Genomic DNA, 14,623 nt, shown 5'->3' with positions numbered 1-14,623 from the left:
TACATATAACCCAAAAGAAACGTGCAAAACACGTCAATAAATAAGCGTAATAAACAAAAAGAAAAAATACTTTGCGGACATTTTTTATGGGGCAGCCCTAGGCAGGGAACTGGAAGCGAGCTTCACCCCAAACCACTTTGTTTTTAATTTTTATATATACAGCTCCCACCACGTGTGAGCCATAGGCCTAGATTTCCATTGCTTTCATCATATTTGTGACACCACTGCAGCAACTTGCATCGGTATCTCTCTTGTGCGATATAACCAGCATGAGGGTTGACACGGGACATAAAAACAAGCGACAAGGACAAGCGCTTGTTCATCCTCAAGGTTAACCCTCGAGCTGGCTATATCAATATGCTAGCCCGGCCTCACACCTGGCTTGATCGTTCCTCTGACCTTGCTTTCAAGATAGAGTGAATGGCGTGCCAAGCTTCATTTCCCCGCCCAATGTTCCTTCTCTAAACCAAAAAATGACGCTTGCTGCCTGTCATTCAGTGTTGGCCGAATACATTTTAGCCAGGAACTTCGTACAACTCGGCAAAAAAAGAAACAATTAGCAAGATATAATGGCCGAGATAAGTCTCGGCTATTATTGCCGGTATTTTGTGGAGCGTATTGCGTCCCACATGGTAAGTGATAAAACCGCTGTAAGATGCATTACGATAAAAAAAAAAAATGTGTGGCAGAGCATAAACTTCATCGGCCTGGGTATAGGCATAGCACAAGAGTTGTCAGCTGATTACCATTCTGCGCCTGGCAGGACAAAAACAATACCACTTGATTGGAAATGCTTCACGGTACATACCATGCGTTCGCAAAATCCTCCCCTAACACCGACGGGGTGCACGCCCGCCTACTTTTAGAACTTGCGTGCAAGACAAGGGTACCGACAAGTTATCTTGTTGCCGAGTGTTGTAGAATCTATATTCACTCATAAAAGTTCGGATGTTGCAGTCAAAAAATATTTCGTAATATCTCCTTCCTAACAGAAATATTTCATAAACAAATGAAGGTCCCCTTGAAGTACTTCTACCTACTAGCTCGCGATGGACCACCATGGTCAGCAAGCAAGGCTAACCATGTTGGTTAATCTTGATTACAAGTCCAGGTTAGTCTGGCTGTCTAGCGGCTGTCTTGCGGCGTTTAGCCAGTCCTTCGGCGCGCTGTTCGTCTGGGCGATTCGTTTCCTCTTCATCTCGTTCCGATGTCGATTCCAGGCCTCCTCCTGCTTATCAGAATTGTCGCCATCCATACTGCCGCCTCAACTGTGGTTGCGGCGCACACGAGCTCTCCTTTTAAATCCTCCGACATGTTATGAGGCATGCGACGCAGCTGGCGAAGCAAGCGGAGGCGAGCGCAATGACGAGGAACGTGGTGTGACGTCATACCAAACGGCGGCGGTTGAAAGGCGCGGCGCTGCGCAGCGGCGGAACACCTGTGGCTCGGTGCTACTAGTGGCGCATGCGCAGTAGTGACTAGGAAGCGAGAGAAAGAGAGAAATATCCGTGGCGAGGCGCGTGAATGACGTCATGTGCCACCTCGAAGCACCGCCACGGCGAAATCGCAAGTTCGCGGCCAGTAAAGCTTTCGCTTTAAAATATTTCGAATACCAACTGTGCGTGCGGGCCACGCAAAGACAGTGCCGCGTTCGAGTAGAAAAGAACCAACCATTTCTGTGTTGGTTCGTCATTATAATAAAGTGAAGTACGACTCGGAGCGCTGCGAGTTTCGGTGCCGTCGATATTTTCAACTTCATAGTGGAATGAATCACATTTTATGCACGCCTTTACCCTAGATCCAGCCTTCGACTTCCTGCAAGATTTTCCCAAAGAGACGCGACACTTTTCTGTAGTGTTGGGCGCCGCGTCTACCAAATACTACGCGTTCCGCATAAGTATGGCCGACACAGCAGCATGTGAGGATTGCAGCGGAGGCTGAAACAACTCGGCGCGTTCTTTGTCAGTGTCCGCACTACAGTGAGCAGAGACAATCGCTTTCCGTAGTGCTGAACCAGTCGGACGACAAGCCTCTGTCGGAAGAAAGAATTTTGCAACATCGACGCGACTTACCATCGCATCAGAAGGCCGTGCAATGCGCTACTGGGCTCTTTGAGATCGACCAGCCTGAGTGAATGAGTGCGATTGGAACGACCTGTTTGTTGTTTTTTTTTGTTTTTTACAGCGAAGCTGTTTATGGGGGGGGGAGGCGGGAGGCTGGGGTTCCGTCCAGTTACGTTCTGCCTGTGCAATAACAGAGGGCCGATCGCGGAGAGAGCGCAATACCGGGCCGACCCGCGGCGGAGATGAAGCATGCTTCAAGCATTGCGCCAACTTGCAAAAATAAGTTTGGTACCTTGGGTCCAAATAGAACCCGCATCAGATATTAAGAGGATAAGTACAGATACTGCACTTTGACCCGCGTCGGCCATATCTGCGTTCGCGCCGCCGTCTCTTTGTCGGCGTTCCAAGCGCTTGCGTATCTGCCTACTTTCCTTTATTTGCGCTCCCCCGTGGTGGTGGTCCCCTCAAAACGTCACGCGTGTCTAGTTTCCTCCGAGTTCTCGGGGCGACGGTGCCGTCGCCCACGCGAATGTATATAAAACATCACGGTAAATGAACTCGTGTCTTTGTTCAAAATTCTGTCACCTACGTGTCGTGTGCTAAACAGTAACCGGCTTCGCTGGTTATCCACCTTAACAGAGTGAAATGGCTCATGATTTTAGGGCGAAAGCTTTAAGTGGCTCATACCCCCAATAGTCTGGAAAATGCGGCGTGCGGTACAGAAAGACTCCTTCAGACACGAACCTTTCCGAACCCCGTGCTTTACAACCGCATGTACCCCGATGCATACTCTCCACTCTGCAAAGCGTGCGAGGCCCGCGCTGACCTCGATCATATTATCTGGCAATGCCCCAAAGCCTCACCCACCAACACCTCCCACAATAACACACGCATAACTACGGCCGAGCAGTGGGAGACATTGCTGCTCAGCTTGGACCCAGAGGAGCAGCTCTGGGCCGTCCGGATGGCCGAAGACGCCGTCAGAAAGCAAGGACTGGCCGCCGTCTGAGGAAGGGGGGATTGGGGGTTAGTCTCCCGACCCCCGCCACCCCTGAACCCCATCAAGGACATAACAAAGTTTTATCTCTCTCTCTCTCATGCGAGGTCGCATCGCGCAGACACGCGCTTATGCCATTACTCGCGTTTTTTGTCATCTTCGTCCACAGCTGGCTCCGATGTCGCTCACTATGCCAAAAGAAAGACAAAGTTAATGAAAACAGAGTTAATTAAGGCACTCCAACTCACGACCTTCGGTGGAAGCCGAACCTACGACCTTTTGTGTTAAGAGGAAGTAAATTAAGGCGCAGTTAATTAATGTAAACCTAATTAAGGGCCTCGAACCAACGAATTTTTGTAGGAGTCGCACCATCTACCTTTGGTGGGAGTGGGAACACCGACATTTAGTGCTAATTAGGGCGAAGCTAATGGTAAGGCAAGCTGTAAGATGCCTCGATATCTTCCTCGCCCGCCGCTACGGATGACATCGAGGCACCCTAGCATGCCAATGAACACAGTGACATCAGTATCATTATTACTTGGTTCAACCATGAGACATACAGAATACGCCTTGATGGAATTTTCCCCGAAATAACATTTGACAACGTGGCTGATCACTCAGTGCGAGAAATTATGTCTGCAGTGGACCGTGACTAAAATTTCTTAAAGAAATTTAAAAAAAACACGGACGCAGAGACGTAATTCCGAACATACAAAACCACGAAGTAACTTTGCTTAAACCACCCTTATTGTACACGAGAACCCAAGAATTCGACCATCTAAACGAGACTCATTCTTGTAGGTTAGTAAATAGGGGAAGGTGGACGGGTTCAACTCCCGCTGCCGGTATGCGCTGTAGTCCATGTTGGCCCGCTGGTAGAGTGAGTCCCATGCGGCCCAGGTTAGTTGCGCTCCTGCTCGCGATGGACGCCGCACGAAAAGCAACCTGGGAAAGTCAGGACCAGTGTCCTTAAGGAGGGTGATGATAGACCTTCCCCGATATAGCCAACTCAGTTTCGTGGATGTGGTTGCGGGTTTGTGGATGTGGACGTGGATAGCGGACTCGTGGGTTGCCAGGGAAAACCACTCTCCAATTTCGCTGTGGATGCAATCGGCGCTACTTATAGTTGGACGTACGTTATTGGACGTTACGTTGGACGCACAGCTCACCCGTTCCGGCGTTGGGCAACGGCCTTGGATACTGCGTAATCACAAAAACGCCCGAGCGGACCGCCGTGGAGGACCAAAGACGGCGACAGCGAAGAGAAATAGCGAATTTCGCAACATCGACGTGCATCAGAAAGTCGTGAAAGCAGCCGCGCTGTTATTTTTTCTTTCCTTCTTTCCTTTACATTCTCTCTTCGCCCACCTTCCAAGCCCTATTCCAGCCCATTGCAGGGTAGAAAACCGGAAACTCGATAGCCTCTTGTTAACCTCGCTGCCTTTCCTCTTTCGCTCTCTCTCACTCTTTGTCGCTAACTTTGACGACTTTTTGTCTGTTTAGCGACGATTTTTATTGCGAGAGCAATTACATGGACACTCCAGGCGCATTTCGGGTGTCGGCGTCGCCGTGGTGATCCGTATAAAGTGCAAGTGCGATAACACCGCTGCCGCGCGCCGTATGCTACAGGTGCGAGAAAGCGTGCGAGGTTGAAGCGTACGAGGACGGTGGCTAGATCCCACTGGCGCAAGGGTTTGCACGCCGTTGCACGCCGTTTTCCACCGCGCGCAACGCACCGGGGTGTGTGCGTGCATGGGGGGCTCTTCTACACCCGAGCGCTCCCTCACAGCACGTGGCCCTTCAGACTTCCCAAAGCTCTCGCGCGACAGCAAGTGCCGGTAGGCTCTGTTATTATTCGAAGGCGAACAGGAAACTTATTTCGTTATGCAGGTAAATCAGCCAGGTTACAGTCGAAAGGTTTCATCTACTGATCTACTACTACTACTACTACATCTACTAACAGCAGCCACGCGTGTGACAATGCAGCTCAAGCTAACATTATCTTGGAAGACACTTGGGTTAAGCCTAGCGAAAGCAAGGTGAGCCCAGTGAACACGCACCTGTTGGCACTGTAGCCGACACTGACCAGGGAGGCTGGCAGCAACGAAAGCAGGAGACCCACCAGGTGAGACAGGACGAAAGGCTTCTTCTGCTACTACGAGAAGTAGTCCTTCCACTGCAACATGCGCACAAAACTCCATCAATAAGATTCCCAATCTGCCACCCAGGAAAGGTCAATTTTATGCCGTCGTCGCAACGTGCACCTTCAATGGTATCTAATTTCGCAAAAAGTCGTGCATTTTGCTTTTTTGTTCACTTAGGCTATTCCCATAAAGCTGAAACTGCAAGGACTTGCGATACCAAGTTCAGGCGTCTCTTGCTCACCGTACCACGGAGATACGTGCTCTTGCTTTTAAAGTGGTGCATATTGTCCCTCACGTCGACGAACTTGCGCTTACAAAGCGCATGTGCTACCCACCTTGGTTACGCTCTGTGTTTTCTTAGGCACTTTATTGTGGCGCTATCTAGTATGCACCCGACATATACCGGCTGTTGCTAGGAATATCTTGTAGCGTTTCACTAAGCATAGGGCCGCATTTTTTCCTACCTTATTAGACATATGACACATAAGAGGCTTAAGAAAAGATGACGCGAATCCGTGCGAATAAGTGCCCACAAAAAATTAAAAATTTATGACAAGTAAAATGTAAGCTCAGCGCACTTTCTCGGAGGCGTATGAGACACACACGTGTCGTTAAGAAATAGTGCAAACACTAAGTATAGGTTGATATCACAACTAGAAACACGGCTGCTAACTGGGTCAGTTAATGATCTGGAGATCGAAAAGTCGGTGATTACTATGTCCTACCTGGAAGACTTGACTGCCACTCTACTTCAGCTCAAACGAGGATCGGTGATTTTATTGACAGTGGTTCTCAGTGGCCGTTTATTCAAGCATCCGGAACACAGGTAATTTTCATCATTCGGTGGAGCAGCACTCACAAGATAAAACACATAAAGGACGCAGGCGACACGCAGCAGTATGGATCCTCAGCAACTAACCGGATGCTAATGCCTTTTGTATGCGAAAGCGTCAAACGGCTCATTGAGCCGGCACCCGGCGTCTGTAGCAGCAAAATGGCACCTAAATTCACATTGGCTGCGACTCCACGGCACGAGTGCGCCTTGAGGAAGTAGAGCGGGCGAAAGGGTGCGCATGATGCCGCAGTAGGGCGCTAGGTGTTGCGCGAGGGGAGAAGGCATCGCCTTCTCGGAAGCCTATGTTATCCGCGCACTCCATGTCCGCGCAAGTTCTCGCCTGCGTTGTAACTGCGCAAAACGCCTCAAGCACTCGCTTGCCCGAGAGGAGCTTATAACTCGAAGGACAGCTCAGCGGCGTTCAATTGGACATGAATGATTTCGCTTTCCAAACTCATACGTGCTTAGGGGACCTCGGTATTGTTTTACGCGCAATACCAATCTTTGCCTACTTCAGCAAGTTTGAGGTTACCTACCTACCTACCTACCTACCTACCTACCTACCTACCTACCTACCTAATTACCTACCTACCTACCTACCTACCTACCTACCTACCTACCTACCTACCTACCTACCTACCTAATTACCTACCTACCTACCTACCTACCTACCTACCTACCTACCTACCTACCTACCTACCTACCTACCTACCTACCTACCTACCTACCTACCTACCTAATTACCTACCTACCTACCTACCTACCTACCTACCTACCTACCTACCTACCTACCTACCTACCTACCTACCTACCTACCTACCTACCTACCTACCTACCTACCTACCTACCTACCTACCTACCTACCTACCTACCTACCTACCTACCTACCTACCTACCTACCTACCTACCTACCTACCTACCTACCTACCTACCTACCTACCTACCTACCTACCTACCTACCTACCTACCTACCTACCTACCTACCTACCTACCTACCTACCTACCTACCTACCTACCTACCTACCTACCTACCTACCTACCTACCTACCTACCTACCTACCTACCTACCTACCTACCTACCTACCTACCTACCTACCTACCTACCTACCTACCTACCTACCTACCTACCTACCTACCTACCTACCTACCTACCTACCTACCTACCTACCTACCTACCTACCTACCTACCTACCTACCTACCTACCTACCTACCTACCTACCTACCTACCTACCTACCTACCTACCTACCTACCTACCTACCTACCTACCTACCTACCTACCTACCTACCTACCTACCTACCTACCTACCTACCTACCTACCTACCTACCTACCTACCTACCTACCTACCTACCTACCTACCTACCTACCTACCTACCTACCTACCTACCTACCTACCTACCTACCTACCTACCTACCTACCTACCTACCTACCTACCTACCTACCTACCTACCTACCTACCTACCTACCTACCTACCTACCTACCTACCTACCTACCTACCTACCTACCTACCTACCTACCTACCTACCTACCTACCTACCTACCTACCTACCTACCTACCTACCTACCTACCTACCTACCTACCTACCTACCTACCTACCTACCTACCTACCTACCTACCTACCTACCTACCTACCTACCTACCTACCTACCTACCTACCTACCTACCTACCTACCTACCTACCTACCTACCTACCTACCTACCTACCTACCTACCTACCTACCTACCTACCTACCTACCTACCTACCTACCTACCTACCTACCTACCTACCTACCTACCTACCTACCTACCTACCTACCTACCTACCTACCTACCTACCTACCTACCTACCTACCTACCTACCTACCTACCTACCTACCTACCTACCTACCTACCTACCTACCTACCTACCTACCTACCTACCTACCTACCTACCTACCTACCTACCTACCTACCTACCTACCTACCTACCTACCTACCTACCTACCTACCTACCTACCTACCTACCTACCTACCTACCTACCTACCTACCTACCTACCTACCTACCTACCTACCTACCTACCTACCTACCTACCTACCTACCTACCTACCTACCTACCTACCTACCTACCTACCTACCTACCTACCTACCTACCTACCTACCTACCTACCTACCTACCTACCTACCTACCTACCTACCTACCTACCTACCTACCTACCTACCTACCTACCTACCTACCTACCTACCTACCTACCTACCTACCTACCTACCTACCTACCTACCTACCTACCTACCTACCTACCTACCTACCTACCTACCTACCTACCTACCTACCTACCTACCTACCTACCTACCTACCTACCTACCTACCTACCTACCTACCTACCTACCTACCTACCTACCTACCTACCTACCTACCTACCTACCTACCTACCTACCTACCTACCTACCTACCTACCTACCTACCTACCTACCTACCTACCTACCTACCTACCTACCTACCTACCTACCTACCTACCTACCTACCTACCTACCTACCTACCTACCTACCTACCTACCTACCTACCTACCTACCTACCTACCTACCTACCTACCTACCTACCTACCTACCTACCTACCTACCTACTACCTACCTACCTACCTACCTACCTACCTACCTACCTACCTACCTACCTACCTACCTACCTACCTACCTACCTACCTACCTACCTACCTACCTACCTACCTACCTACCTACCTACCTACCTACCTACCTACCTACCTACCTACCTACCTACCTACCTACCTACCTACCTACCTACCTACCTACCTACCTACCTACCTACCTACCTACCTACCTACCTACCTACCTACCTACCTACCTACCTACCTACCTACCTACCTACCTACCTACCTACCTACCTACCTACCTACCTACCTACCTACTCTATCTATCTATCTATCTATCTATCTATCTATCTATCTATCTATCTATCTATCTATCTATCTATCTATCTATCTATCTATCTATCTATCTATCTATCTATCTATCTATCTATCTATCTATCTATCTATCTATCTATCTATCTATCTATCTATCTATCTATCTATCTATCTATCTATCTATCTATCTATCTATCTATCTATCTATCTATCTATCTATCTATCTATCTATCTATCTATCTATCTATCTATCTATCTATCTATCTATCTATCTATCTATCTATCTATCTATCTATCTATCTATCTATCTATCTATCTATCTATCTATCTATCTATCTATCTATCTATCTATCTATCTATCTATCTATCTATCTATCTATCTATGCTCTCGCGCCAACCCAGCGGCACAAGTTGTTTACCTGCTTGAGGCACTATTTACGTGCTCCTGAGGATGCCGTGCTGGTCATTCCATTTTCGTCATTCCAGCCTCGTGATCTTACTCTCGTCATGGCGTCGTCGTCACGCCATCTACCTCGACCCAGTCGCCCAGGTTGTCTGATCGCTTGGGCCAGTAGGTATGGGCTCGTGGTCGTGATGCCATCATGGTCTATACATCGCCGTCATTCCATCATATATGGCACTCATTATGCCGTCAACGTAACGCCTTCGTCGTCAGACAGTCGACATGCATTCGCTGTCACGCTGCCATAGTGTTGTCGCCGCGGTCATACAGGCTTCGTGATACAGTTATCGTCACGCCATTGTCATCATACACTTGTCGTCATCCCATTCTGCTCATGTTGTCTTGCCATCGTCGTCACTGCGTCGACAACTACCACTACTTTCCCTCTTTCACCCCCCTCTCTCTCTCTCTCTCTCTCTCTCTCTCTCTATATATATATATATATATATATATATATATATATATATATATATATATATATATATATATATATAATATATATATATATATTGTAACGTAGACTGAAGACGGAGTCTTGCAAGATAGACACGCTACTCTTTAATGGCGGGCCAGAAAACGAACGTGCAGCTTACGCGCTTCATCGTCTTTCATGGCGCCGACCTTCGCGCGCGCAGTCCCGCGGTGTCATTGTTCTTTAGAGACATAAGAAATGGAGCTCCTCAGGTGCATCTCGGCGTTCACGTACGCGCATAGTATCGTTTCATGCGTACTACATGAACAACTACAGCTCAAGGACAACGACGGAGCGAACCGGGATCAGAACTGACGACTTCGTAGGTCACGTCACTGAGGCGGCGTGTAAGCTTTTAGGGACCAAAATACGGCGGAGCAACTTCTCCGAGTGTCCACGGCGACGGATGGGTATGCAGACCCACATGAAGGCACCGGTATTGGATGGACGTCGCGTCGACCCTGGTTGTATCGAAGGGTGTTGGTATGCTGTTGGCTCCAGATACGACGCCGAGCAAGCTTGCATGCTTCTTCGGCTCTTTGTGCGAACTCTTCTACGTGTTCGCTGGTCGGGCTATTATTAGCCAGAGGTATCATGCCGTCAAGTGTTGACGTGAGTTGGCGCCCGTATACAAGTACGAACGGCGTAAACTGTGTAGTTTCCTGTACAGCATTGTTATACGCAATGGTCACGTAGGGTAAAATCTCGTTCCACGTCTTGTGCTCTACGTCGATATACATGCACAGCTTATCAGCCAGCGTTCTGTTCAGACGTTCCGTTAATCCATTGATTTTAGGGTGATACGCAGTGCTCTTGCGGTGAGACCAATGCGTGCGCTGCAGAACGTCCTGCATAAGTTCGGCTGTAAAGGCTGTACCGCGATCTAGGATGAGGACAGACGCGGCGCCATGTCGTAGGACGATGTGGCGTGCAAAGAACTGGGCCATTTCAGACGACTTTGCTCGCGGAATAGCTTCGGTTTCGGCGTACCGGGTTAAGTAGTCAGTAGCGACGACTGTGCTTTTGTTGCGCGAAGAGGTCACTGGGAATGGCCCAAGTAGAGCCATTCCTATTTGTTGGAACGGTGCTTGAGGAGGGTCTACAGAATGGAGAAGGCCAACCGGTTTAACTGGTAGCTTCTTGCGGCACTGACAATCTCGGCAGGTCTTCACGTACCTTTGCACGGAAGAAAAAATGCGGGGCCAGTAATACTTCTGTCGTATCTTTGCTAATCTTTTAGCGAATCCCGGGTGTCCCGCGCATGGCTCATCATGGCAGGCTTGCATAAAGTCTTGGCACATCGCCGACGGCACGACAAGGAGGTATGCATTTGGACCGCTTCCGCGGTTTTTCCTGTAAAGGATGTTGTTGTGCAAATAGTGCAATGATAAGCCGCGCACGAGCGAGCGGTGTAAAACGCCTTCAACTCCTTGAAGGTGCTCGATCAGCGGCAGCAGCTTAGGGTCAGCGCGCTGGTGCTCAGCCATCTTTATAGCGTCGATAACGCCTACAAATGGCAAGTCATGGTCAGGGTCCGATGATGTCGTAGGGAGCGGTGCGCGTGACAAACAGTCAGCGTCGCTGTACTTCCTTCCAGATCGGTAGACAACTGTAATGTCGTACTCTTATAAGCGCAGGCTCCACCGGTCTAGACAGCCTGAAAAATCCTTGGGGTTTCCAAGCTAGCACAGGGCGTGGTCATCGCTGACAGCCTTAAAGGGTCTACCATACAAGTAGGGCCAGAATTTACCAATTGCCCACACAACCACTAAGCATTTCAGTAGTTGAGCAGTTTTTCTCAGCCTTGGTGAGACTGCGGCTTGCATAAGCAACGGAGCGTTCCGCACCAGCTTGCCACTGCACAAGAACTGCGCTGAGACCCGTATTGCTGGCGTCAGTATGAATTTCAGTGTCAGCATCTTCATCGAAATGAGCAAGTATTGGGGCCGCTTGCAAACGCTTGCGCAATTAATTGAACGACTGCTGCTGCTCGTCCGCCCAAATGAAAGGCACATCATCACGTGTAAGCCGTGTCAGAGGCTCAGCAATTCTCGAGAATCCCTCGACGAAGCGCCTATAATACGCGCACAAACCAAGACAGCGTTGGACAGCCTTCTTGTCTGCGGGCGGCGAAAACTCGACGATGGCAGCTAACTTGTCGAGGTCTGGTCGGACACCTTTAGGAGCAACGACATGGCCAAAAAATTTGAGCTCTTTGAACCCGAAGTAGCATTTTTCAGGCTTGATGGTGAGGCCGGCGGTGCGGATCGCAGCGAGGACACTCTCGAGTCGTGCGAGATATTGGTCAAACGTGCTCGAGAACACGACGACGTCATCCAAGTATACGAGGCAGGTTTGCCATTTGAGTTCAACAAGCACGGTACCCATCATCCGCTGAAAGGTGGCAGGTGCGGAACAGAGAACGAAGGGGAAAACTTTGAACTCATAAAACCCGTCAGGTGTCACAAACACTGTTTTTTCACGATCCTGTTCATCAGCTTCGATTTGCCGATACACTGATTTAAGATCCAACGAATAAAAAAAACTTGGCATGTTGCAGACGATCCAATGCATCGTCGATGTGTGGTAATGGATAAACATCGCCGCTTGGTTACACGGTACAACTTCCTATAATCTACACAGAAGCGTAGTGTGTTGTCTTTCTTTCTGACACACTACAGGGGAGGTCCACGGGCGTGTGGCCGGCTGGATCATGTCGTCTTGGAGCATCTCTTTCACCTGATGCTTGATCGCTTCCCTTTCGACTGGAGACACTCTGTAAGGATGCTGACGAACAGGACGTGCGGACTCATCCGTAATAATGCGGTGCTTTGTGATGGACGTGTGCCGTACTTTGGACGACGTTAAATAAAAGTCCTCAAATTCATTCAAGAGACTAAGTGGACAGTCTTTCTGATGGTCTGGCAGAGCAGCGTTAACGTGAATCCGTTCTTTTAGGATGGGTAATTACATTGCTGAGACGATGCGATTTCCAATGTGGCAATGTCAGTAATATCAATGATTTCGCGAAGAAATGGGATTGTCGTTCCTCGCGGTACATGCTGATACTCATTGCTGATGTTTGTTAGAAAAACGACTGAACATTTGTTTCGCACCTGAAGAAGCCCTCTGGCTATGCAAATGTGGCGCTCAAGAAGCAAGAAGATGTTTGCCTCAGCAATTCCTTCGGCGTCATCCTCCATGTTGCATCGGACAAGGGTAAGCACGTTGCTCTTGGGTGGCAACGGGACGTGATCGTCAGCTACGCGAAGCGCGATGTCACGGTCGTTGTCATTACTGTTCGCTATGGCTTGCGTAGTAGCGAAGCTGACTCTAGATTCTTGCAGGTCAATGATGGCACCGTTAGCCTGAAGGAAATTTATGCCGAGTATAAGGTTCTTTGAACATTCAGGAAGAATGACTAAGTCGCCGATGTACGGGAAGTCGCTAATGTTGACTCGTGCCGTGCACCGGCCCATGGGAGTTACGAGGTGCCCTCCAGCAGTTCGAATCTGAGTCCCGGTCCATTGATTCGGAACTTTGTTCAGTATATGCGCGAGATTCTGGCTCTTAACAGACGTGTCCGCACCCGTGTCGATTAACGCCGTGACTTCGTGGTCATCGATGATAGCTGGTACATCGCAAGATACTGACGCCGATCTACACTGATTTCTCTGCGTCTCAATTACGTCATATCGCGGTCGCCATCCTGCATGATCTTCAGCGTTCGCAACATCAGCGACTTCACCTCCGCAGGTCGCTGGACTTAGTTGTCCCGGGAGGCAGGGCTGGGTGAGCGGCTCCTTGTTGCGCTCGGCGTGAAGACGGGGCTGGGAGACCTGTTTCGGACGGGTGATGGTGATCGGGGGTCACGGAATCGTGAGGCAAACGAGGTCCTGGCGTTCGCGAGGTAGGCTTCAATCTCCAGGTTGTGTTCACCATTGCGCGGGCATGGCGCATTCAGTGAAAATCCCCGGAGCCTAGCTCGGCGGTAGGGACATGCCCTGTAGAGGTGATCGACTTCACTACAATGAAAACACGAGTGCCTCCGGTCTGCAGTGCGCCATGCGTCGCTCCTGCGGGGCGGTCGTGTTTAAGCCATGAATGGGGTGTGGCGAGTCCTGAAGTCGCCAGTTGCTTGTTCAACGGCGCGCAAGCCATGAAAGTCCGGGACGTCTCTCTCATCATGAAAAATCGGGGACAACGTAACTTTGCGCAGCTTCCGCAAACGAGATGCGAGGCTGTGGCTGCCGTTCCTCGTGGTGTGGTGTCTCGCTTCGCTCCGGGACTTGTACTGCCTGCCTGATTTCCTCCCGGATGACCTCAGCCAGAGCGAGTCGCGGTACCGATACCGGAGCTACCTGAAGCTTTTGGAGCTCTTCTCGAACAACAAGCCTAATAAGCTCCCGCAAGGCGTCGGTATTGGCCACGGGTATAGCGAGAGGGTCAGGCGATAGGGTCGACATGTCGTGGTTGTATTGCCTTGTTCACTGATGCAGTACCTTTTCCATTGATATGGCTTCCGCGAGAAACTCTGCAACGGTCTTTGGTAAGTTGTATATTAGACCACCGAATGACTCTTGCTTGACAACGCGCATCAAGTTGGTGAGCTTCTTTTCTTCCGGCTCGGATGAACCGCTGCGTCGGAAAAGTCGGCACATATCTTCGACAAGCAATGCGGCGCTTTCGTTCGGCCGCTGTACTCTCGCCTGAATTGCAGATTCAGCTCGCTCCTTGCGATCGAGGCTGGCGTATGGGCTGATTA

The 14,623-nt window shown here is 49.7% G+C and overlaps 1 pseudogene; it reads right to left on the bottom strand.

The window, feature by feature from the left end:
* Positions 1-2,251: 2,251 nt before the first annotated feature.
* LOC142580588 (U2 spliceosomal RNA) lies at positions 2,252-2,433 on the bottom strand (annotated as a pseudogene).
* Positions 2,434-14,623: the final 12,190 nt, after the last annotated feature.

Source organism: Dermacentor variabilis, chromosome 4, assembly GCF_050947875.1.
Source record: "Dermacentor variabilis isolate Ectoservices chromosome 4, ASM5094787v1, whole genome shotgun sequence".
Classification (NCBI taxonomy): Eukaryota; Metazoa; Arthropoda; class Arachnida; order Ixodida; family Ixodidae; genus Dermacentor; species Dermacentor variabilis.
This window is presented reverse-complemented; position numbering and strand designations above follow the sequence as displayed.